Genomic DNA, 25,839 nt, shown 5'->3' with positions numbered 1-25,839 from the left:
ATCCTCCTGGTCACCTCTGTCTACTTCCTCCCTCTCCTCTTCCCCATATAACTCTGTAAACACCTCTGAGCGGTCCAGACTATAGAGCGCACATAAGGAAGTGACTACTGGCTAGCTTGCTCTCTCCTCTCTTGATCTCACCGCATCTCATTCCAGTTACCTCTAACTACCCCCTCCATTTTCTCTTCTGCTTGTAACTCAGTGAACCTCTCTGAGTGTCCCTCAATGTGGAGAAACTTTTCATCTTTAACCTAGATGTTTTATCATCGGTGCTGTATAGATGGAGAAGTCTAGAGGCTACTGTAAAAATAAAACTGAAAACCAGAAGCAGGAAGCTTAAACCCAAAGCCTGAAAACATTAGAGAACTCTTGAATTCAGGGAACATTAAGCAATAGGAGCTCATCAAATGCCTTCATACCTACACCAAAACCAAGCTCCACCCAAGGGCCAACAAGTTCCAAAACAAGACATACCACGCAAATTCTCCAGCAACACAGGAACACTCCCCTGAGCCTCAATATACAGGCAGCTCAAAATTATCCCAAAACCTTTGATGTCTCATAACCCATTACGGGTCACTCCACTGCACTCCAGAGAGAAGAAACCCAGCTCCACCCACCAAAACTCCAACACAAGCCTCCCTAACCAGGAAACCTTGACAAGCCACTGATAGAACCCCACCTAAAGTGAGGAAGCTCCATAATAAAGAGAACTCCACAAATTATCAGACCATAAAAAGGCCACCCCAAACGCAGCAATATAACCAAGATGAAGAGACAGAGGAATACTCAGCAGGTAAAGGAACAGGAGAGTTGCCCACCAAACCAAACAAAAGAGGAAGAAGTAGGGAATCTACCGGAGAAGGAATTCCGAATATTGATAGTGAAAATGTTCCAAAATCTTGAAATCAAAATGGAAACACAGATAAATAGCCTAGAGACAAGGATTGAGAAGATGCAAGAAAGGTTTAACAAGGACCTAGAAGAAATAAAAAAGAGTCAAAATATAATGAATAACACAATAAATGAGATCAGAAACACTCTGGAGGCAACAAATAGTAGAATAACGGAGGCAGAAGATAGGATTAGTGAAATAGAAGATAGAATGGTAGAAATAAATGAATCAGAGAGGAAACAAGAAAAACGAATTAAAAGAAACGAGGACAATCTCAGAGACCTCCAGGACAATATGAAACGCTCCAACATTCGAATTATAGGAGTCCCAGAAGAAGAAGACAGAAAGAAAGATCATGAGAAAATCCTTGAGGAGATAATAGTTGAAAACTTCCCTAAAATGGGAAGGAAATAATCACCCAAGTCCAAGAAACACAGAGAGTCCCAAATAGGATAAACCCAAGGCGAAACACCCCAAGACACATATTAATCAAATTAACAAAGATCAAACACAAAGAACAAATATTAAAAGCAGCAAGGGAAAAACAACAAGTAACACACAAGGGGATTCCCATAAGGATAACAGCTGATCTGTCAATAGAAACTCTTCAGGCCAGGAGGGAATGGCAAGACATACTTAAAGTGATGAAAGACAATAACCTACAGCCCAGATTACTGTACCCAGCAAGGATCTCATTTAAATACGAAGGAGAAATCAAAAGCTTTACAGACAAGCAAAAGCTGAGAGAATTCAGCACCACCAAACCAGCTCTCCAACAAATTCTAAAGGATATCCTCTAGACAGGAAACACGAAAAGGGTGTATAAACCTGAACCCAAAACAATAAAGTAAATGGCAACGGGATCATACTTATCAATAATCACCTTAAACGTAAATGGGTTGAACGCCCAAACCAAAAGACAAAGACTGGCCGAATGGATACAAAAACAAGACCCCTCTATATGCTGCTTACAAGAGACCCACCTCAAAACAAGGGACACATACAGACTGAAAGTGAAGGGCTGGAAAAAGATATACCACGCAAATAGAGACCAAAAGAAAGCAGGAGTGGCAATACTCATATACGATAAAATAGACTTTAAAACAAAGGCTGTGAAAAGAGACAAAGAAGGCCACTACATAATGAACAAAGGATCAATCCAAGAAGAAGATATAACAATTATAAATATATATGCACCCAATATAGGAGCACCACAATATGTAAGACAAATGCTAACAAGTATGAAAGGAGAAATCAACAATAACACAATAATAGTGGGAGACTTTAATACCCCACTCAAACCTATGGACAGATCAACTAAACAGAAAATTAACAAAGAAACGCAAACTTTAAATGATACATTAGATCAGTTAGACCTAATTGATATCTTTAGGACATTTCACCCCAAAACAATGAATTTCACCTTTTTTTCAAGTGCTCATGGAACCTTCTCCAGGATAGATCACATCCTGGGCCATAAATCTAAACTTGATAAATTCAAAAAAATCGAAATCATTCCAAGCATCTTTTCTGACCATAATGCATTAAGATTATATCTCAATTACAGGAGAAAAACTATTAAAAATTCCAACATATGGAGGTTGAACAACACACTTCTGAATAACCAACAAATCGCAGAAGAAATCAAAAAAGAAATCAAAATATGCATAGAAATTAATGAAAATGGAAACACAACAACCCAAAACCTGTGGGACACTATAAAAGCAGTGCTAAGAGGAAAGTTCATAGCAATACAGGCATACCTCAAGAAACTAGAAAAAAGTCAAATAAATAACCTAACTCTACAACTAAAGCAACTAGAAAAGGAAGAGTTGGAGAACCCCAGAGTTAGTAGAAGGAAAGATGTCTTAAAAATTAGGGCAGAAATAAATGCAAAAGAAACAAAAGAGACCATAGCAAAAATCAACAAAGCCAAAAGCTGGTTCTTTGAAAGGATAAATAAAATTGACAAACCATTAGCCAGACTCATCAAGAAGCAAAGAGAGAAAGATCAAATCAATAAAATTAGAAATGAAAATGGAGAGATCACAACAGACAACACAGAAATACAACGGATCATAAGAGACTACTATCAGCAGTTGTATGCCAATAAAATGGACAACGTGGAAGAAATGGACAAATTCTTAGAAAAGTACAATTTTCCAAAACTGAACCAGGAAGAAATAGAAAATCTTAACAGACCCATCACAAGCACGGAAATTGATACTGTAATCAAAAATCTTCCAGCAAACAAAAGCCCAGGTCCAGACGGCTTCACAGCTGAATTCTACCAAAAATTTAGAGAAGAGCTAACACCTATCCTCCTCAAACTCTTCCAGAAAATTGCAGAGGAAGGTAAACTTCCAAACTCATTCTATGAGGCCACCATCACCCTAATACCAAAACCTGACAAAGATGTCACAAAAAAGAAAACTACAGGCCAATATCTCTGATGAACATAGATGCAAAAATCCTCAACAAAATTCTAGCAATCAGAATCCAACAACACATTAAAAAGATCATACACCATGACCAAGTGGGCTTTATCCCACGGATGCAAGGATTCTTCAATATCCGCAAATCAATCAATGTAATTCACCACATTAACAAATTGAAAAATAAAAACCATATGATTATCTCAACAGATGCAGAGAAGGCCTTTGACAAAATTCAACATCCATTTATGATAAAAACTCTCCAGAAAGCAGGAATGGAAGGAACATACCTCAACATAATAAAAGCTATCTATGACAAACCCACAGCAAACATTATCCTCAATGGTGAAAAATTGAAAGCATTTCCCTAAAGTCAGGAACAAGACAAGGGTGTCCACTTTCACCGCTACTATTCAACATAGTTCTGGAAGTTTTGGCCACAGCAATCAGAGCAGAAAAAGAAATAAAAGGAATCCAAATTGGAAAAGAAGAAGTAAAACTCTCACTGTTTGCAGATGACATGATCCTCTACATGGAAAACCCTAAAGACTCCACCAGAAAATTACTAGAGCTCATCAATGAATATAGTAAAGTTGCAGGATATAAAATCAACACACAGAAATCCCTTGCATTCCTATACACGAATAATGAGAAAGTAGAAAAAGAAATTAAGGAAACAATTCCATTCACCATTGCAACGAAAAGAATTAAATACTTAGGAATATATCTACCTAAAGAAACTAAAGACCTATATATAGAAAACTATAAAACACTGATGAAAGAAATCAAAGAGGACACTAATAGATGGAGAAATATACCATGTTCATGGATCGGAAGAATCAATATAGTGAAAATGAGTATACTACCCAAAGCAATTTACAAATTCAATGCAATCCCTGTCAAGATACCAGCCACATTTTTCACAGAACTAGAACAAATAATTTCAAGATTTGTATGGAAATACAAAAACCTCGAATAGCCAAAGCAATCTTGAGAAAGAATGGAACTGGAGGAATCAACTTGCCTGACTTCAGGCTCTACTACAAAGCCACAGTCATCAAGACAGTATGGTACTGGCACAAAGACAGACATATAGATCAATGGAACAAAATAGAAAGCCCAGAGATAAATCCACACACATATGGACACCTTATCTTTGACAAAGGAGGCAAGAATATACAATGGAGTAAAGACAATCTCTTTAACAAGTGGTGCTGGGAAAACTGGTCAACCACTTGTAAAAGAATGAAACTAGATCACTTTCTAACACCGTACACAAAAATAAACTCAAAATGGATTAAAGATCTAAAAGTAAGATCAGAAACTATAAAACTCCTAGAGGAGAACATAGGCAAAACAGTCTCAGACATAAATCACAGCAGGATCCTCTATGATCCACCTCCCAGAATTCTGGAAATAAAAGCAAAAATAAACAAATGGGATCTAATTAAAATTAAAAGCTTCTGCACAACAAAGGAAAATATAAGCAAGGTGAAAAGACAGCCTTCTGAATGGGAGAAAATAATAGCAAATGAAGCAACTGACAAACAACTAATCTCAAAAATATACAAGCAACTTATGCAGCTCAAGTCCAGAAAAATAAACGACCCAATCAAAAAATGGGCCAAAGAACTAAATAGACATTTCTCCAAAGAAGACATACGGATGGCTAACAAACACATGAAAAGATTCTCAACTTCACTCATTATTAGGGAAATGCAAATCAAAACCACAATGAGGTACCACTTCACACCAGTCAGAATGGCTGTGATCCAAAAATCTGCAAGCAATAAATGCTGGAGAGGGTGTGGAGAAAAGGGAACCCTCCTACACTGTTGGTGGGAATGCAAACTAGTACAGCCACTATGGAGAACAGTGTGGAGATTCCTTAAAAAATTGCAAATAGAACTACCTTATGACCCAGCAATCCCTCTGCTGGGCATACACACCGAGGAAACCAGAATGGAAAGAGACACATGTACCCCAATGTTCATCGCAGCACTGTTTATAATAGCCAGGACATGGAAACAACCTAGATGTCCATCAGCAGATGAATGGATAAGCAAGCTGTGGTACATATACACAATGGAGTATTACTCAGCCGTTAAAAAGAATTCATTTGAATCAGTTCTGATGAGATGGATGAAACTGGAGCCGATTATACAGAGTGAAGTAAGCCAGAAAGAAAAACACCAATACAGTATACTAACGCATATATATGGAATTTAGAAAGATGGCAATGACGACCCTGTATGCAAGACAGGGAAAGAGACACAGATGTGTATAACGGACTTTTAGATTCAGAGGGAGAGGGAGAGGGTGGGATGATTTGGGAGAATGACATTCTAACATGTATACTATCATGTGAATTGAATCGCCAGTCTATGTCTGACGCAGGATGCAGCATGCTTGGGGCTGGTGCATGGGGATGACCCAGAGAGATGTTATGGGGAGGGAGGCGGGAGGGGGGTTCATGTTTGGGAATGCATGTAAGAATTAAAGATTTTAAAATTTAAAAATAAAAACTAAAAAAAAATAAAAATTAAAATTAAAATTAAAAAAAACAACAACAAAGAGACACACAAACAGCTGAACCATTCTACTGTATACCTGAAACTAACCCAACACTGCAAAATTAAATATACTTCAAAAAATGGTCATAAAAATAAAATAGTTGCTGATAACTCTCAAGAAATATGTGAAGCAACACAGCAGAAATACCAAATAAATGTAACAAGAAAGAGATGCTAAAAAAAAAAAAAAATACAATCATAAGTTCCACTCATAGGACTCATTGATTAGTCTTTATTTTTAGCATGAAGTTACTCTTATTAGACAGTCCATGAATTTATTATTTTGTTCAAATAGTTTTGCAAAATAATTAATGGTACTTTTATTTACCTCTTAAAGATGTTGCAATGTACATTTAAAACTATAAATGATTTTTTCTTTTTTTTTTAATTTTAAAATCTTTAATTCTTACATGCGTTCCCAAACATGAACCCCCTCCCACCTCCCTCCCCATAACATCTCTCTGGGTCATCCCCATGCACCAGCCCCAAGCATGCTGCATCCTGCGTCAGACATAGACTGGCGATTCAATTCACATGATAGTATACATGTTAGAATGTCATTCTCCCAAATCATCCCACCCTCTCCCTCTCCCTCTGAGTCCAAAAGTCCGTTATACACATCTGTGTCTTTTTTCCTGTCTTGCATACAGGGTCGTCATTGCCATCTTCCTAAATTCCATATATATGTGTTAGTATACTGTATTGGTGTTTTTCTTCTGGCTTACTTCACTCTGTATAATTGGCTCCAGTTTCATCCATCTCATCAGAACTGATTCAAATGAATTCTTTTAACGGCTGAGTAATACTCCATTGTGTATATGCACCACAGCTTTCTTATCCATTCATCTGCTGATGGACATCTAGGTTGTTTCCATATCCTGGCTATTATAAACAGTGCTGCGATGAACATTGGGGTACATGTGTCTCTTTCCATTCTGGTTTCCTTGGTATGTATGCCCAGCAGAGGGATTGCTGGGTCATAAGGTAGTTCTATTTGCAATTTTTAAGGAATCTCCACACTGTTCTCCATAGTGGCTGTACTAGTTTGCATTCCCACCAACAGTGTAGGAGGGTTCCTTTTCTCCACACCTCTCCAGCATTTATTGCTTGCAGATTTTTGGATCGCAGCCATTCTGACTGGTGTGAAGTGGTACCTCATTGTGGTTTTGATTTGCATTTCTCTAATAATGAGTGATGTTGAGCATCTTTTCATGTGTTTGTTAGCCATCCGTATGTCTTCTTTGGAGAAATGTCTATTTAGTTCTTTGGCCCATTTTTGATTGGGTCGTTTATTTTCTGGACTTGAGCTGCATAAGTTGCTTGTATATTTTTGAGATTAGTTGTTTGTCAGTTGCTTCATTTGCTATTATTTTCTCCCATTCAGAAGGCTGTCTTTCACCTTGCTTATATTTTCCTTTGTTGTGCAGAAGCTTTTAATTTTAATTAGATCCCATTTGTTTATTTTGCTTTTATTTCCAGAATTCTGGGAGGTGGATCATAGAGGATCCTGCTGTGATTTATGTCTGAGACTGTTTTGCCTATGTTCTCCTCTAGGAGTTTTATAGTTTCTGATCTTACTTTTAGATCTTTAATCCATTTTGAGTTTATTTTTGTGTACGGTGTTAGAAAGTGATCTAGTTTCATTCTTTACAAGTGGTTGACCAGTTTCCCAGCACCACTTGTTAAAGAGATTCTCTTTACTCCATTGTATATTCTTGCCTCCTTTGTCAAAGATAAGGTGTCCATATGTGTGTGGATTTATCTCTGGGCTTTCCATTTTGTTCCATTGATCTATGTGTCTGTCTTTGTGCCAGTACCATACTGTCTTGATGACTGTGGCTTTGTAGTAGAGCCTGAAGTCAGGCAAGTTGATTCCTCCAGTTCCATTCTTCTTTCTCAAGATTGCTTTGGCTATTCGAGGTTTTTTGTATTTCCATACAAATCTTGAAATTATTTGTTCTAGTTCTGTGAAAAATGTGGCTGGTATCTTGACAGGGATTGCATTGAATTTGTAAATTGCTTTGGGTAGTATACTCATTTTCACTATATTGATTCTTCCGATCCATGAACATGGTATATTTCTCCATCTATTAGTGTCCTCTTTGATTTCTTTCATCAGTGTTTTATAGTTTTCTATATATAGGTCTTTAGTTTCTTTAGGTAGATATATTCCTAAGTATTTAATTCTTTTCGTTGCAATGGTGAATGGAATTGTTTCCTTAATTTCTTTTCTACTTTCTCATTATTCGTGTATAGGAATGCAAGGGATTTCTGTGTGTTGATTTTATATCCTGCAACTTTACTATATTCATTGATGAGCTCTAGTAACTTTCTGGTGGAGTCTTTAGGGTTTTCCATGTAGAGGATCATGTCATCTGCAAACAGTGAGAGTTTTACTTCTTCTTTCCAATTTGGATTCCTTTTATTTCTTTTTCTGTTCTGAGCTGAATTCTACCAAAAATTTCGAGAAGAGCTAACACCTATCCTCCTCAAACTCTTCCAGAAAATTGCAGAGGAAGGTAAACTTCCAAACTCATTCTATGAGGCCACCATCACCCTAATACCAAAACCTGACAAAGATGTCACAAAAAAAGAAAACTACAGGCCAATATCACTGATGAACATAGATGCAAAAATCCTCAACAAAATTCTAGCAATCAGAATCCAACAACACATTAAAAAGATCATACACCATGACCAAGTGGGCTTTATCCCACGGATGCAAGGATTCTTCAATATCCGCAAATCAATCAATGTAATTCACCACATTAACAAATTGAAAAATAAAAACCATATGATTATCTCAATAGATGCAGAGAAGGCCTTTGACAAAATTCAACATCCATTTATGATAAAAACTCTCCAGAAAGCAGGAATAGAAGGAACATACCTCAACATAATAAAAGCTATCTATGACAAACCCACAGCAAACATTATCCTCAATGGTGAAAAATTGAAAGCATTTCCCCTAAAGTCAGGAACAAGACAAGGGTGTCCACTTTCACTGCTACTATTCAACATAGTTCTGGAAGCTTTGGCTATAAATGATTTTCTGATGGATGTTCTTTCTTATTGTCAAAATGTAAGTTGAATATAAGGCTGACTTTCCATCAGAAAGAATTTCTATAAATGGGGATATTTTTTAATCAAAGTATAGTTGATTTACAATGTTATAATGGTTTCAGGTAAACAAAATAGTTTCCTGATATTTTTACAGATTATATTCCATCTAAGTTATTATAGGGCTTCCCCAGTGGCTCAGACAGTAAAAATCCTCCTGCAACACTGGAGACATGGGTTCGATCCTTGGGCAGGGAAGATCCCCAGGAAGAGGGTGTAGCAACTCACTCAAGTATTCTTGCTTGGAGTATCCACATGGACTATTTCCTACATTGTACCTTACATCCTGTATCTTATTTATTTTATACCTACTAGTCTTTACTTCTTAATACCCTTCTCCTATCTTGTCCTTCCCTCTACCTCTCTTCCATTGCTAACCACTAGTTTGCTTTCTGTATTCATGAGTCTATGTTTGTTTTATTACATAAAAATGGAGTTCTAAACATACTTGTATTTCAGGGAGTCAGTAAAATTTTGAAATCTTATGCAAAATTTTGCACTATATATTATTCTGACCAGATGATTCATTAGCATGTTTTTTTCAGTTTTGGTCCTCTTAAGATCCCCATGGAAAAGAAATGGAAAAAAAAAAAAAAAAAACATAGTGGCTGTCTGGAGAGGCCTTAAAAATTGCTGTGAAAAGAAGAGAAGTGAACAATAAAGGAGAAATGGACAGATATAAGCATCTTAATGCAGAGTTCCAAAGAATAGCAAGAAGAGATAAGAAAGCCTTCTTCAGCAATCAATGCAAAGAAATAGAGGAAAACAACAGAATGGGAAAGACTAGAGATCTCTCCAAGAAAATTTGCGATACCAAGGGAATATTTCATGAAAAGATGGCCTCAATAGAGGACAGAAATGGTATGGACCTAACAGAAGCAGAAGATATTAAGAAGAGGTGGCAAGAATACATAGAAGAGCTGTACAAAAAAGATCTTCACAATGAAGATAATCATGATGATGTGATCACTGACCTAGAGCCAGACATCCTGGAATGTGAAGTCAAGTGGACCTTAGAAAGCATCACTACAAACAAAGCTAGTGGAGGTGATGGAATTCCAGTTGACCTATTTCAAATCTTGAAAGATGATGCTGTGAAAGTGCTGCACTCAATATGCCAGCAAATTTGGAAAACTCAGCAGTGGCCACAGGATGGGAAAAGGTCAGTTTTCATTCTAATCCCAAAGAAAGGCAATGCCAAAGAATGCTCAAACTACTGTACAATTGCACTCATCTCACATGCTAGTAAAGTAATGCTCAAAATTCTCCAAGCCAGGCTTCGCCAGTATGTGAACCATGAAATTCCAGATTTCCAAGCTGGTTTTAGAAAAGGCAGAGGAACCAGAGATCAAATTGCCAGCATCCACTGGATCACCGAAAAAGCAAGAGAGTTCCAGGAAAACATCTATTTCTGCTTTATTGCCTATGCCAAAGCCTTTGACTGTGTGGATCATAATAAACTGTGGAAAATTCTTCAAGATATGGGAATACCAGAGCACCTGACCTGCCTCCTGAGAAACCTGTATGGTTCCTGTATGGTCAGGAAGCAACAGTTAGAACTGGACATGAAACAACAGACTGGTTCCAAATAGGAAAAGGAGTATGTCAAGGCTGTATATTGTCACCATGCTTATTTAGCTTACATGCAGAGTACATCATGAAAAATGCTGGGCTGGAAGAAACACAGCTGGAATCAAGATTGCCAGGAGAAATATCAATAACCTCAGATATGCAGATGACACCACCCTTATGGCAGAAATTGAAGAGGAACTAAAAAGCCTCTTGATGAAAGTGAAAGAGGAAAGTGAAAAAGTTGGCTTAACGCTCAACATTCAGAAAACAAAGATCATGGCATCTGGTCCCATCACTTCATGGGAAATAGATGGGGAAACAGTGGAAACAGTGTCAGACTTTATGTTTTGGGCTCCAAAATCACTGCAGATGGTGATTGCAGTCATGAAATTAAAAGACACTTACTCCTTGAAGAAAAGTTATGACCAACCTAGATAGCATATTGAAAAGCAGAGACATTACTTTGCCAACTAAGGTCCATTTAGTCAAGGCTATGGTTTTTCCTGTGGTCATGTATGGATGTGACAGTTGGACTGTGAAGAAGGCTAAGCACCAAACAACTGATGCTTTTAAACTGTGGTGTTGGAGAAGACTCTTGAGAGTCCTTTGGACTGCAAGGAGATCCATCCAGTCCATTCTACAGGAGATCAGTCCTGGGTGTTCTTTGAAAGGAATGATGCTAAAGCTGAAACTCCAGTACTTTGGACACCTCATGCGAAAAGTTGACTCATTGGAAAAGACTCTGATGCTGGGAAGGATTGGGGGCAGGAGGAGAAGGGGACGACAGAGGATGAGATGGCTGGATGGCATCACCGACTCAATGGACGTGAGTTTGAGTGAACTCCAGGAGTTGGTGATGGACAGGGAGGCCTGGCGTCCTGCAATTCTTTGGGTCTCAAAGAGTCGGACACGACTGAGCGACTGAACTGAACTGAACTGAAGGTTCACATGTCTTTTTTTCTGAGCTGGAAGTGTTATATTTGAGCCATGACTTGATCAATCATAAATCAATATATCATTTTTCAAATTAAAATCATAATACCTCAGAAGCAATGCTGTGAATATCGATTATGACTTGTAAAATGATCATTAAAATATGTTATTCTTGAAACAGTTGATTTTTAAGTTATGACTTTCCTCACGTGGGATCTGAGTAACAAAAGCCATTAATTAACCGCTTATCAGGTTCAGATAAACCTCTTTAGTGTTTTAAAATTATTATCCTATTTGGTTCTCACAGCAACCTTATGAGAAAGGTTTTATTATCATTCTCACTTTACTGATAAGAAAAACCTGAAGGATAAAAATTTTACTTAGTGCTACATAGAGTAGACTATCTCGTTACTTCATTAATATTTGTGTCATCATCCTTAAATATATATATATCTTCTTCTTAAATTCAGAGATAGTAATGATACTTGGCTTATGTAATACAATGTATGTACAAGTACCTGTCAATTCTGGACTTAAGCTTTCAGAACCAGAACAAAATCCATCATATTTTCTTTAACCTACTTTTATTTTCTTAGAGGATGAGCCAAGCCGAAGGCTTCATCAATGAATATGTGGAGAATACCCTTGTAAACACTTGAAGACAAAATAGCTGTGAATGAGAAATTAACTTTAATTATCTTAAACCAAGAATAAATTGACATGTGTCTGTTATCACAGCTAAAGTTACCCTATCCTGACTGGTGCACAGCCAGTGAGGTGAGAAGCTAAGATCAGAATCAAATGGTCTGGTTGTCAAGCCTGAACTTGGAATTACTCTTCATTGTTACCTTTCTTGATTACTCTTCATTGTTACCTTTCTTTCTTGATTTTACAAATGACCGTTTTTGTTTTTGTTTTTTCCTTTTCTTTCCTTTTTTTTTTTTTTTCAATTCTTTTCACTAGCCTCTGAAGCATTTTGAAGAAACCTTACACTGTTCTCTTGAGAGGATAGCACCAATTTTGCTACTAGGTTTCAGAGAACACTGGTGTTTGGATATAATAAGCTTGTGAAAGTTCCCTAAAAGGCTATCTGAAGTTCAGGATAACTTCTAACACAAGAATGAGAAATCTACTAGAAGTGCTAAAAGTAGCCATGCAAAGTTAATTAAGAAAGATTTAAAAACAATAAATTTGTAGCGTATCCTGTCTGTAGAACCTCTACTCTTAAATTAACACTGCCCTATTAAAAATAAGTAAAACTTAGAAAACCTTTAGTACATAAAATTATCTGAAAAGTTTTTGCAAGAGTACTTGTATGAACTTTTTCTACTTGCACTCTGCCAAATTACTGAAAGAACTGAGCTGATAAACAAGATCCTTTTTCCTGAACTAAAGTGTCTAAAAATTCTTTTGATGATGAGGATGACAACAATGATGATAATGATGATGATGATGATAAAGCTGACATTTATCAAGGGCTTACTGTGCACCAGATGACTTGCTAACTGATTTTCCTTTAGTAAATTTATCTGGTGAGTGTGATTACAACCTCCATCATATTGAAGGAAAGCTAGCTTAAAGGAAGTGTGCTGAAATTGGACCCAAGTAAACTGTCCTCTGAGCTCTCTTAACCACTCTGGTATATTTACCCTGTGCAATCCAGATGAAACCTGCTTCTTCTCAGGCAAAGACTTTTTATGATGCTGTCTTATAGACAGAAGTTCTTCCTCAGGATCTCATTTCTGTCGTTTCTGATAAAGACAAGCAAATATACAGTTAACGATGGGCAGAGTTAGATGGTGCTCTAGTGAGGGGAGGACATAAAATAGAAGGTAAACTCTCTTCACTTCAAGGGCTGAACACATTTATATTTGAAGCAAAAATTCTATGTTTTTAATTAGTATACTGTTGCTTTATTTAATTTATAAGCTAAGAATATTATAGTGTTCAATATATAGCTGTCTCCAAAGTTTTCATATAATATAGAATAGAATCCTCCCAAAATAAGCTGATTTTTACTACTATTGTATCAGAAATCATCCTTATATAAGATAGAGGCTGAATGGAGCAAGATACTGCTTTAAGTAAGTTATAGCAGAAAGAAAAAAGGCTTGAGAGATAGGAGAAGCATTCTGTAAAATTCTATATCTGATATAGTTCCTTTGTTAGTTTTAGTTTTTGAAGTGTGAGTTTAAGCTCAATTAAACATTTGTTTAATTGTGCAGAGAAATAACTAACGCAATCCCAAGCTATAGTTAATAGATGTTTAAATACTTATTTCATTATTATACAGAACTTTTTGTGTGCAACATGTATTTCCATTGGGAAGTAAATAACATCAACTGCAATTGCATTTATTCATAGCTTTCTTTTCTTTTTCTTTTTTTTTAGAAATTACTTGTAAAAACAGAGTATTATGTAAGACTAAATTAATGTATGACTTTGTTTTTCTTTTTTCTTCCACCAGTCTTTGAGTAGGTGTGATTATCTTTCAAAGAGAAGTATTAATAAAAAGAAGTCTACACAGATTGATTTGAAAGCTTTAATTTAGGTAAATCAGGAAAACGCAAATATAGTATTTGTCATAGCGGCAGAGTGGCTTAGCTTTGCTCTCTGATGCCTTTCATGTGTTTCTGGTTGCCATGGCTTCCTGCCTATCACACTCATGACAAGCATTCAAAGCAGAAACACTGTAGGAGGACTGCTTGTGTGAGAACACACATAATACCTAAGCCTTTATTTCTGGCTCACTGACACTGTTCACCCAAACATAAAGAGTGAATGGTCAAACAAGCAACGCTTATCTTTACTCTTGTTTTGTCAGTGTCAAAACCCTTTAACCCCGCATTTTTATTTTATAGAGTGGCTTTGTTTTCCATGTTCTTTATGCGTTATCAAATCAGTGCCTCCTAGTGGTCTGTAAGGGTCATAACACCATCTATTACAGGGTCATAGTAAAGTACTTTTAGAGAACCTTCCAATGCACTAGTTTGGATCTACAGTAGTTCAATTCAGAACTCACAGAATTTTACTAACTTAATACCTTCTTCAATATATGAGTCAATTTTCTGTATCCATTGAAATTATAATGTCTACACAGAAATGACCTATAAATGTGCAGTTCTGATACAGTAGTCACTAGTAACGTGAATTTGCTAATAAAAATTATATTAAATTAAAGCTAGAATAAACAGAAAGTTCTATTGCAACACGTTGCTTTTTAAGACAAAGATAAACTTTATAGATAAATATTAACTAGGTAATTTAAGGTTTTTAATTTAACATTTTATATATTTCAAACATACCTTCTTAAAATAATGTTTGTTGCTTATAAACATATTTTTAACTTTGAAAACCCCATGCTATATTTTGGAGTTCTGGTCACTAGGGATAAATAGATTTTATTTCACACTTTCTCCTGAAGGCATCTAATATTTTGAACTGGAAATAGCAAGTAGATAGAATAGCAAGTAATTTTTTATTACCAAACCTTGCATCATAATCCATTATAATGAAAATAATCTCATTCATGTATCTCTGAAGGCATTTCTAGAATATATATCATATAAGATATTTTAATTTTGCATATATTTATTATCTTCAGTACCACACTTTTTCTTTGAAGCTTACATGTGCACACATGTATATCATATCTATTACATATTTTCCTTTTTCATTATTTATTTATTTATTGAAGGATAATTGCTTTACAGAATTTTGTTGTTTTCTACCAAAGCTTAACATGAATCAGCCATAGATATACATATATCCCCTTCATTTTGTACCTCCCTCTCATCTCTCCTGATCCCATCCCTCTAGGTTGATACAGAGCCCCGTTCCAGTTTCCTGACCCATACAGCAAATTCCTGCTGGATATCTATTTTACATATGGTAATGTAAGTTTCCATGTTATTGTTCCATACATCTCACCCTCTCCTCTCTTCTCCCCATGTCCATAAGTTTATTCCCTATGTCTGTTGCTCCATTGCAGGCATGTAAATAAATTCTTCAGTACCATTTTCTTGGATTCCATATATATCCATTAGAATAGGATATTTATCTTTCTCTTTCTGACTTGCCTCACTTTGAAGAAAAGGTTCTTGTTTCATCCATCTCATTAGAACTGACTCAACTGTGTTCCCTCTTATAGTTGAGCAATATTCCATTGTGTATATGTACCACAACTTCTTTATCCATTCATCTGTTTATACACTTCTAGGCTGCTTTCATGTTCTAGCTATTGTAAATAGTGCTGCAATGAAGAATGAGATACATGTGTCTTTTTCAATTTTGGTTTCCTCAGACTATAAACTTAGGAGTGGGACTGCTGGGTCATGTTCCCATCTGAATGCAGAGTTCCAAAGAATAGCAATGAGAGATTAAAAAAAAAAAAAAAAAGCCTTCCTCAATGATCAATGCAAAGAAATAGAGGAAAACAACAGAATGGGAAGGACTAGAGTTCTCTTTAAGAGAATTAAAGATACCAAGGGAATATTTCATGCAAAGATGAGTTCAATAAAGGACAGAAATGGTATGGACCTAACAGAAGCAGAAGGTATTTAGAAGAGGTGTCAAGAATACACAGAAGAACTGTATAAAAAAGATCTTCACGACCAAGATAATCATGATGGTGTGATCACTCACCTAGAGCCAGACATCATGGAATGTGAAGTCAAGTGGACCTTAGAAAGCACCACTACAAACAAAGCTAGTGGAGGTGATGGAATTCCAGTTGACCTATTTCAAATCCTAAAAGATGATGCTGTGAAAGTGTTGCACTCAATATGCCAGCAAATCTGGAAAACTCAACAGTAGCCACAGGACTGGAAAATGTCAATTTTCATTCCAATCCCAAAGAAAGGCAATGCCAAAGACTGCTCTAACTGCTGCACAATTGCACTCATCTCAAACACTAGTAAAGTAATGCTCAAAATTCTCCAAGCCAGGCTTCAGCAATTCGTGAACTGTGAACTTCCTGAAGTTCGAGCTGGTTTTAGAAAAGGCAGAGGAACCAGAGATCAAATTGCCAGCCTCTGCTGGATCACAGAAAAAAGCAAGAGAGTTCCAGAAAAAGCCTATCTGTGCAACAAAACTGTGGAAAATTCTGAGAGACTGTGAGATAGACCATGCGACCTGTCTCTTGAAAAACCTGTACGCAGGTCAGGAACAACCCTGTCATGAAAAGACTGTACCAGAATAGGAAAAGGAGTACATTTAGCTGTATATTGTCACCCTGCTTATTTAACTTATATGCAGAGTACATCATGAGAAACGCTGGGCTCGAAGAAACACAGGCTGGAATCAAGATTGCCGGGAGAAATAGAAAGCCTCAGATATAGTGAAACCAGATGGCAGAAAGTGAAGAGGAACTAAAGCCTCTTGATGAAAGTGAAAGAGGAGAGTGAAAAAGTTGGCTTAAAGTTCAAGAAAGACTGAAAAGCATCTGGTCCCATCACTTCATGGGAAATAGATGGGGAAACAGTGGAAACAGTGTCAGACTTTGTTTTTTGGGCTCCAAAATCACTGCAGATGGTGTTTGCAGCCATGAAAAGATGCTTACTCCTTGGAAGGAAAGTTATGTCCAAACATAGAGCATATTTAAAAGCAGAGACATTGCTTTGCCAAGGTCCATCTGCAAAGCTTAGGAAAGTCAAAGGAATTAAGCTTTTTCTAGTAGTGTTGAAGACTCTTGAGAGTCCCTTGGACTGAAGATCCAACCAGTCCATTTTAAAGGATATCAGTCCTGGGTGTTCATTTGAAGGACTGATGATAAAACTGAAACTCCAGTACTTTAGCCACCTGATGTGAAGAGTTAACTCATTGGAAAAGACCCTTATGCTGAAACTGAGGAGGGATTGGGGGCAGGAAGAAGGGTGACGACCCAGGATGAGATGGCTGCATGGCATTGCTGACTCAATGGTCATGAGTTTGAGGGTACTCCAGGAGTTGGTGATGCATGGCATTGCTGACTCAATGGTCATGAGTGGAGTGTACTCCAGGAGTTGGTGATGGACAGGGAGGCCTGGCATGCGATTCATGGGATCACAAAGAGTTGGACACAACTGAGCGACTGAACTGTTGGTCACTTATAATCCCATGTTTACTTATATCCATTTTATTGCCATATAGTTGTTCACTTATAATCCATGTTTACTTATAGTTGTCTCTTATAATCCTTTTGTATTTCTCTTTTTTCATTTCTACTTTTGATGAGATTGCTAAAGTTTTTTTTTCTTGATGAGTCTGGCTAAAGGTTTGTCAATTTTGTTTAACTTCTCAAAATTAGGTTTTATTTTAATCATTTTCTACTCAGAACTTTATGTTTTTCCTTCTGCTAATTTTGCTAATTTTGGGTGTTTTTGTTGTTTTAGGTGTCAATTTAGGCTAGTTGCTGTTTTTCTTGTTTCTTGAAGTAAGATAGTACTGCTATAACCTCCTCTTAGAACTGCTTTTGCTGCATCCCTTAGGTTTTGAGTTGTCATGTTTTCATTGTTTTTTTTTTATCTACAATATTTTTTTATTTCCCTTTTGATTTCTTCAGGAAGCTTTTGGTTATTTAAAAACATGTTGTTTAATCTCCATGTGTTTGTGCTTCTTACAGATTTTTTTCTGTAGTTGATACCTATTCTTACAATGTAGGATTGGATAAGCTGCTCAATACAATTTTAATTTTCTTCAGTTTACTGAGGTTTGATTTGTGACGCAAGGTGTGGTCTATCCTGCAGGATGCTCCATGTTCACTTGAGAAGAAATTGTATTCTTCTGCATTTGGATGGAATGTCTTGAAGATAGATATCAATGAGATCCATCTCATCTAATGTATCATTTAAGACTTGTGTTTGCTTATCAATTTTCTGTTTTGATGATCTATCCATTGGTGTGAGTGGGGTGTCAACGTGTCCTACTATTATTGTGTTACTGTCAGTTTCTCCTTTTATCGAACCCGGGTCTCCTGCATTGGAGGCAGATGCTTTAAACTCTGAGCCACCAGGGAAGATACTAGGTGCATAGATATTTATAATTATTATGTCTTCCTCTAGGATTGATCCCTTACTCACTCTGTAGTGTCCTTTGTTATCTCTTGTTATATTTATTGTAAGGTATATTTTGTGCAACATGAGGATTGTTACTCCAGCTTTTTTGCTTCCCATTTGCATGGAATATATATTTTCCGTCCTCCCACTTTCAGTCTATATGTTTCTTGAGGTCTGAGGTGGGTTTCTTGTAGACGGCATATATATGGGTCTTGTTTTTGTATCCATTAGGCCAGTATTTATCCTGTGGTTGGAGCATTCAATTCATTTACATTTAAAGTAATTATTGATATATTGATCTGTGTGTTCATATATATATATATATATGTATATATATGTATATATATATATATATATATATATATATATATATATATTCTTATTGTCATTTTCTGTCTCCTTGGACTGAAGGAGACAAGAACAAGTTCATCCTAAAGGAAATCAGTCCTGAATGCTCATTGGAATGACTGATGTTGAATCTGAAACTCCAATACTTTGGCCACCTGATGTGAAGAGCTGACTCATTTGAAAAGACCCTGATGCTGGGAAAGATTGAGGGCAGGAGGAGAAGGAGACCACAAATGATGAAATGGTTGGACTCTTTTTGCCTCTTGGACTTGACTGACTATTTCCTTTTCTATGTTGGGGAAATTTTCAACTGTAATCTCTTCAAAAATTTTCTCATACCGTTTCTTTTTCTCTTCTCCTGGGACCCCTATAATTTGAATGTTGGTACATTTGATATTGTCCCAGAAGTTTCTGAGACTATCCTCAGTTTTTATTCTTTTTAATTTATTTTGCTCTTTAGAAGTTGTTTCCACCATTTTATCTTCCGGCTGGCTGATTTCTTCTTGTGCTTCAGATATTCTGCTATTGATGTCTTCCAAAGTATTTTTAATTTCAGTAATTGTGTTGTTTGCCTTTGTATGTGTATTATTTAATTTTTCTAGGTCTTTGCTAATTGACTCTTGCATTTTTTCCAATTTGTTTTCAGGGTTTTTGATAATCTTTACTATCATTATTCTGAATTATTTTTCAAGTAGTTTGCCTATTTCCTCTTCATTTATTTGGATTTCTGTGCTTCTAGTTTGTTTCTTCATTTGTGTAGCATTTCTCTATCTTATTATTATTATTATTATTTTAATCTTATTGCCTTTGGAGTCTCCTTTTCCCAGGCTTCAAGGTTGAATTCCTTCTTCCTTCTGGTTTCTTCCCCCCTAAGGTTGGTCCAGTGGTTTGTGTAAGCTTTTTATAGGGTGAGATTTGTGCTGTGTTTTTGTTTGTTTTCTTGTCTTTCCTTTGATGGGCAAGCCTGAGTGAGGTGATAATCCTGTCTGCTGATGACTGAGTTGTATTTTGTTTCCCTTGTTCCCAGATGATATGTCCTGCACAGGTTGCTCCTGTTAGTTATGTGATGCCAGGTCTTGTATTCAAGTGATTTCCTTTGTGTGAGTTCTCACTACTTGCTACTCCCTAGATTTAGTTCTCTGGTAATCTAGGGTCTTGGAATTAGTGTTCCCACTCCAAAGGCTCAGGGCTTGATCTCTGGTCAGGAATGAAGAGTACACAAGTGATTTGTTATCACATTCAGCGAGATTGAAACAAATACCCAAAAGTGAGAAACCAAAGAGGAACCCCAGACAAATGACAGTTACAAAATGAGGCAGATAATAATTAAAATAATGGAATATACATGTATACATATACACCCATAATCAAAGTCAAAACAAAGTCCAACAAAAATAAAGTACCATAGATTGACCCAGTGAATAGAGTGAAAGAGTCAATTCCTAGACAGGTTGATATGAAATCTGGGGTCCCCAGGGAGGAGAAAGGGCTCTGGGGCTCTTGAAGTGGAGATAAGGATCTGGAATTCTCAAAGAGGAGGAAAAGAGAAACATCTTTTTTTTTTTTCCCCCTACATCCTATCTTAGTCACATAATATGTTTTTTTGTTTGTTTCTTTGTTTTTTTTCCTTTAAGTCAGAAACCATTGATTGCACAGCAAACAATTCAGTTTAAACTCTGTACTAAGGATTACGTAACAGCCATGTAATTTACTTGAGGACAGTTTCCTTCCTATAAACCTTCTGGCTAATCCTGTTCTCTTAAAATGTAAATTATAAGAGTTAGTCTAGTAAGATCTTTACAACCTTGAGAGATTCTTTTGATTTATTGTAATAACTAATTTTAAAAAGTATATAACTCCTTTGCTTAGACTAGCAAGGGGGGCACTCCATCCCCTACTGATTTCTGTGTCAGAAGCTTTCTGTGTCCTTTTTCACTTTAATAAAATTCTGCTACACAAAAGCTCCTGAGTGATCAAGCCTGGTCCCTGGTCCCAAAGCTAAATCTTCAGAAATTATGAACCTGACACCTTTCACCATAAGCTATCAAAAAGAAACAAAAAAATGATATTTACCTGTTAAGAAGAAAACTAAGCAAAGAACAAACTGGAAAACAAAACTAAAGCAAGGTGCCAAGTGAATAAAGCAATGAAAACAAAACTAACAAATATGTTGAGAGGAAAGAAAAAAAAAGAGAGAGAGAGAGAAAATAGATATGCAAAGTTAAATAGATGTAGATGAAGAAGATTTATATACATTAAAGATTAATTTCAAGGGGAAAATAACAGTAGGAAAGGGAAACAAAGACATAAATGTAGAAAAAATATAATAGGTTTAAAAAAATTAAAATTATTTTTAAAAAGTAAAAGAAAAAAAAAGTAAAAAAGAAGGAAATTCCAAGAACAGCAAAAACCCAATGTAGAGGCAGAGGTTTATAGCAACAATAAAAAGTATGACTGAATATACACATATACATATATATCCATAAGCAACATCAAAACATCTCAACAAAAATAAAGTACAATAGATTGACCTGGTGAACAAAGGTAACCAAAAATTATATCTACCAGTTAAAAACAAAACTAATTAAAGCACAAACTGGAAAGCAAAGCTAAAACACGGTGCCAATTGGGAAGTAATGTAATGAAAATAAAACTAACAATTATGTTGAGACGAAAGGAAAGAAAAAAAGAATAGATATGCAAAGTTAAATAGAAGTAGATAAAGAAGATTCATATACATTAAAGATTAACTGCAAGGGGAAAAGAACAGTAGGAAAAGTAAATAAAAGAATAAATATAGAAAAAATTATAACAGGTTTAAAAAATTAAAATTAAAAAAAGAAAAAGAATACTCTACAGAGCTGCAAAAGCCCAATGTAAAGGCAGAGGTTTATAGCAACAATAAAAAATGTCAAAAATATGACTGAGGGGGAAAAAAAGCTCAAGAGATTAATTAGATTTCATAGTGCCAATAAAATCAACAACTACAACAGAGGGAGGAAAGAAAAAGAAAAAAAAAAGAATCTCAGAGCAAATGAAAACATAAGAATAATACATGTTTTTCTTGAGTCACTGCTGTCAGAATCCTTTCCTTCACTGGAAATCACAGTCCACCTCACCTCTCTAGGATGCCCTCCAGCACTGTACTGATCTCTGGAACTGTTGTGGGGGCAGTTCAGATTCTAATCTGGTCTTACTCCTTTGTGTTCTTGCTTCCAAAGCCCAGAACTATCAGATTTAGTGTGTTTTCTCTTGTAGGAGCTCTCAGCATCCTTTTACATATTCCATAGACAGAGTCTGACTAGTTGATCCTGTGGATTTAATCTGCAGCTTGTACAGCTGGTGGGAAGGTTTTGGGTCTCCTTCCTTAGCTACACTGCCGCTGGGCTTCAATTGTGGTTTTATTTCCACCTCTTCTTGTGGGTTGTCCGCTGGGATTTGCAACTGAGGCTGCCTCGGAGGACTTGGGCTTGCCCCTGGGAGGGCCAGGTATGGAGGTGGTGCAGCTGCTTGGGTCGCAGGGGTTCTGGCAGCACCAGGTACTCGGGGGAGTTGGCAGATAGGGAGTAGGAAATACAGTGCTCTAGAAGGGTATGGTAACTAGTATTGGCCAATACTCTGCAGTATTCTTTCCTGGAGAACCTCCCTCCCTGACAGAGAAGCCTGGCAGGCCACAGTCTACAGGGTTGCAAAGAGTTGGACACGACCGAAGTGATCCTGTGTGCAAAGATACAAGAATATTTTTTTGCCTCTGTCAGCTCTGCCCCAGTGAGAGTTGAGCATGAAGGTGTCACAGCTTCTTGGCTTGTGGGGACCCTGGTGTCGCCAAGTGTACAGGGACACAGACTACCTCTGCTGCAGGAGATATGGCCCTATCGGAGTCATTTTTCAAGCCTCTTGTAGCTGGCGATGAGAAGGCCTCTTTGGTCAGTCTTTCTCCATAGCTCCTTCATTCAGGCACTTAGATGGCTCCCTTGCCTCAGGTCCTTCTCTGTTGTTTGGCAGGTCAGGCATGTAAAGGAGACCCCCGGCTGGGGTCCTACTCTGTAGATCAGCACATCAGGCACTTAAAGGGGCACCTTGGAAGTGGTCTTACTCTGTAGTTCAGTGCATCAGTCACTTAAATGAGCACCCTGGGTGGTGTCCTACTCAGCAGAGCAGTGCATCAGGCGTTTGATGGGCCAGCCTCTCTGTCATTCAGCTGCCAATGCTGGCATGTGGAGAGAGAGGGTATGGTGATGACTCCACCCAGTATGCATGACTCAGCAGTTAACGCCTTGCTTCCATGGCTGCCTGGCTTTCCTCCACAGGAAATACCCTCCATAGTATCCTCCCTCACATCCCCTCGATCTGTCTCTCTGCAGTCAACAGCAGCCCTCACCCTGGATCACTCCACAATGCCTGAATTCCAGCTCCCAGCCAATGGGCCTTCCAGGGGACCAGTGTGCCTGTCCTGGGTATATATGGCTGCACCAAGGACTGTCTGATTCTCATTCCATTTAGGCTGCCACGGATCAGCTGTTTCACTCTTAAATGTTTATCCTCTGACTTGGACAAATGTCACAATGTGGGGATCGGACCCCTGCTTCAGTTCCCCCTCCTGCCGAAGGTAGGTCCAGTCCTACTAACACTCTTGTTTTTCCCCCTAGTTCCTTCATCCTACCGAGTTTTGCATGGTTCTATATCTTCTTTTCCACTGGTCAGGTACTCCTGTCTGCTCTCAGCTGGTGTTCTCCATGCACTTCTGTGTCTGACAGTGTGTTCCTGATGTATCCGAGGAGAGAAATGTACTCCACATCCACCTATTTCTCTACCATCTTGTTCTCTGGCAATCTATATATTTTTTCTTCTTTCATGTTGATCAGTAGTTTGATTATCATAAATGTTTATTTCTACGTTTAAAATACAACTTATCTTTCTTCTAATATCCTGTACAATTAACTTTTAATTAATTAATTTATTTATTTTTTTATTTTACTTTACAATACTGTATTGGTATTGCCATACATTGACATGAATCCACCATGGGTGTACATGAGTTCCGTATCCTGAACCCCCCTCCCACTTCCCACCCCATATCATCTCTCTAGGTCATCCCAGGGCACCAGCTCCAAGCATCCTGTATCCTGCATCGAACCTAGACTGGCAATTCGTTTCTTGCATGATAGTATGCATATTTCAATGCCATTCTCCCAAATCATCCCACCTTCTCCCTCTCCCACAGAGTCCAAAAGTCTGTTCTATACATCTGTGTCTCTTTATCAATGTTTTGAATTTAGATAAAATATAAAAATGTGTAGGCGTGTGATTCAAAGGCATTTTTCAGTTCAGTTCACTCAACCATGTCTGACTTTTTGTGACCCCATGGACTGCAGCATGCCAGACTTCCCTGTCCTCCACCTTCTCCCAAAGATTGCTCAAACTCATGTCCATTGAGTCAATGATGCCATCCAACCATCTCATCCTCTGTCATCCCCTTCTCCTCCTGCATTCAATCTTTCCCAGCATCAGAGTATTTTCCAATGAGTCAGTTCTTCACAGAAGATGGCCAAAGTATTGGAGCTTCACCTTCAGCATCAGTCCTTCCAATGAATCTTCAGGACTTATTTCCTTTAGGACTGACTGGTTTGATCTCCTTGCTGTCCAAGGGACTCTCAAGAGTATACACCAACACCATAGCTCAGAAGCATCAGTTCTTCAGCTCTCAGCCTTCTTTATGGTCCAGCTCTCATATCCATACATGACTACTTTAAAAAGTATAGCTTTGACTAGTTGAATCTCTGTTGGTAAACTAATGTCTCTGCTTCTTAATATGCTGTCTAAGTTTGTTATACCTTTTCTTCTAAGGATCAAGCATCTTTTAATTTCATGGTTGCAGTCACCATCTGCAGTGATTTTGGAGTCCAAGAAAATAAAGCCTGTAACTGATTCTATTCTTTCTCTGTGTGCCATGAAGTAATGGGACCAAATGCCATCATCTTCATTTTGTAAATGTTGAATTTCAAGTCAGCTTTTTTTTACTCTCCTCTTTCACTTTCATCAAGAAGCTCTTTAGTTCTTCTTCACTTTCTGCCATAAGGGTGGTTTCTGCATATCTGCATATCTGAGGTTAATGATATTTCTCCCTGAAATCTTGATTCCAGTTTGTGCTTCATCCAGTCTGGCATTTAGCATGATGCCATATGTATATAAGTTAAACAAGAGAGTAACAACATACAGCCTTGATGTACTCCTTTCCAAATTTGGATCCAGCCCATGGTTCTATGTCCAGTTATAACTCTTGCTTCTTAACCTGCATACAGATTTCTCAGAAGGCAGGTAAGGTGGTCTGGTATTCCCATCTCCTGAAGAATTTTCAACAGCTTGTTGTGATCTACACATTGAAAAGATTTAGTATAGTCAATGAAGCAGAAGTAGATGTTTTTCTGGAATTCTCTTCCCTTTTCTTATGATCCAACAGATGTTGGCAATTTAATCTCTGGTTCCTCTGCCTTTTCTAAATCCAGCTTGAATTTATGGAAGTTCTCAGTTCATGTACTGTTGAAGACTAGCTTGGAGAATTTCGAGCATTAATTTGCTAGCATGTGAGATGAGTGCAATCGTGTGGTAGTTTGAACATTCTTTGCCATTGTCCTTCCGGATTGGAATGAAAACTGACCTTTTTCGGTCCTGTGGCCACTGTTGAGTTTTCCAAATTTGCTGGCATATTGAATGGAGTATTTTCACAGCATCATCTTTTCGGATTTGAAATAGCTCTGTTGGAATTCCATCACCTCAACTAGCTTTGTTTGTAGTAATGTTTCCTAAGGCCCACTTGACTTCACATTTTAGGACGTCTGGCTCTAGATGAGTAATCATACCTTTGTGGTTATCTGGGTCATGAGATCCTTTTTGTATGGTTCTTCTGTATATTCTTGCCACCTCTTCTT

The sequence above is a fragment of the Ovis aries genome, chromosome 10 (assembly GCF_016772045.2).
Source record: "Ovis aries strain OAR_USU_Benz2616 breed Rambouillet chromosome 10, ARS-UI_Ramb_v3.0, whole genome shotgun sequence".
In the NCBI taxonomy this organism is placed as follows: domain Eukaryota; kingdom Metazoa; phylum Chordata; class Mammalia; order Artiodactyla; family Bovidae; genus Ovis; species Ovis aries.
The sequence above is the reverse complement of the archived record's forward strand: the minus strand, read 5'-3'. Positions refer to the sequence as shown.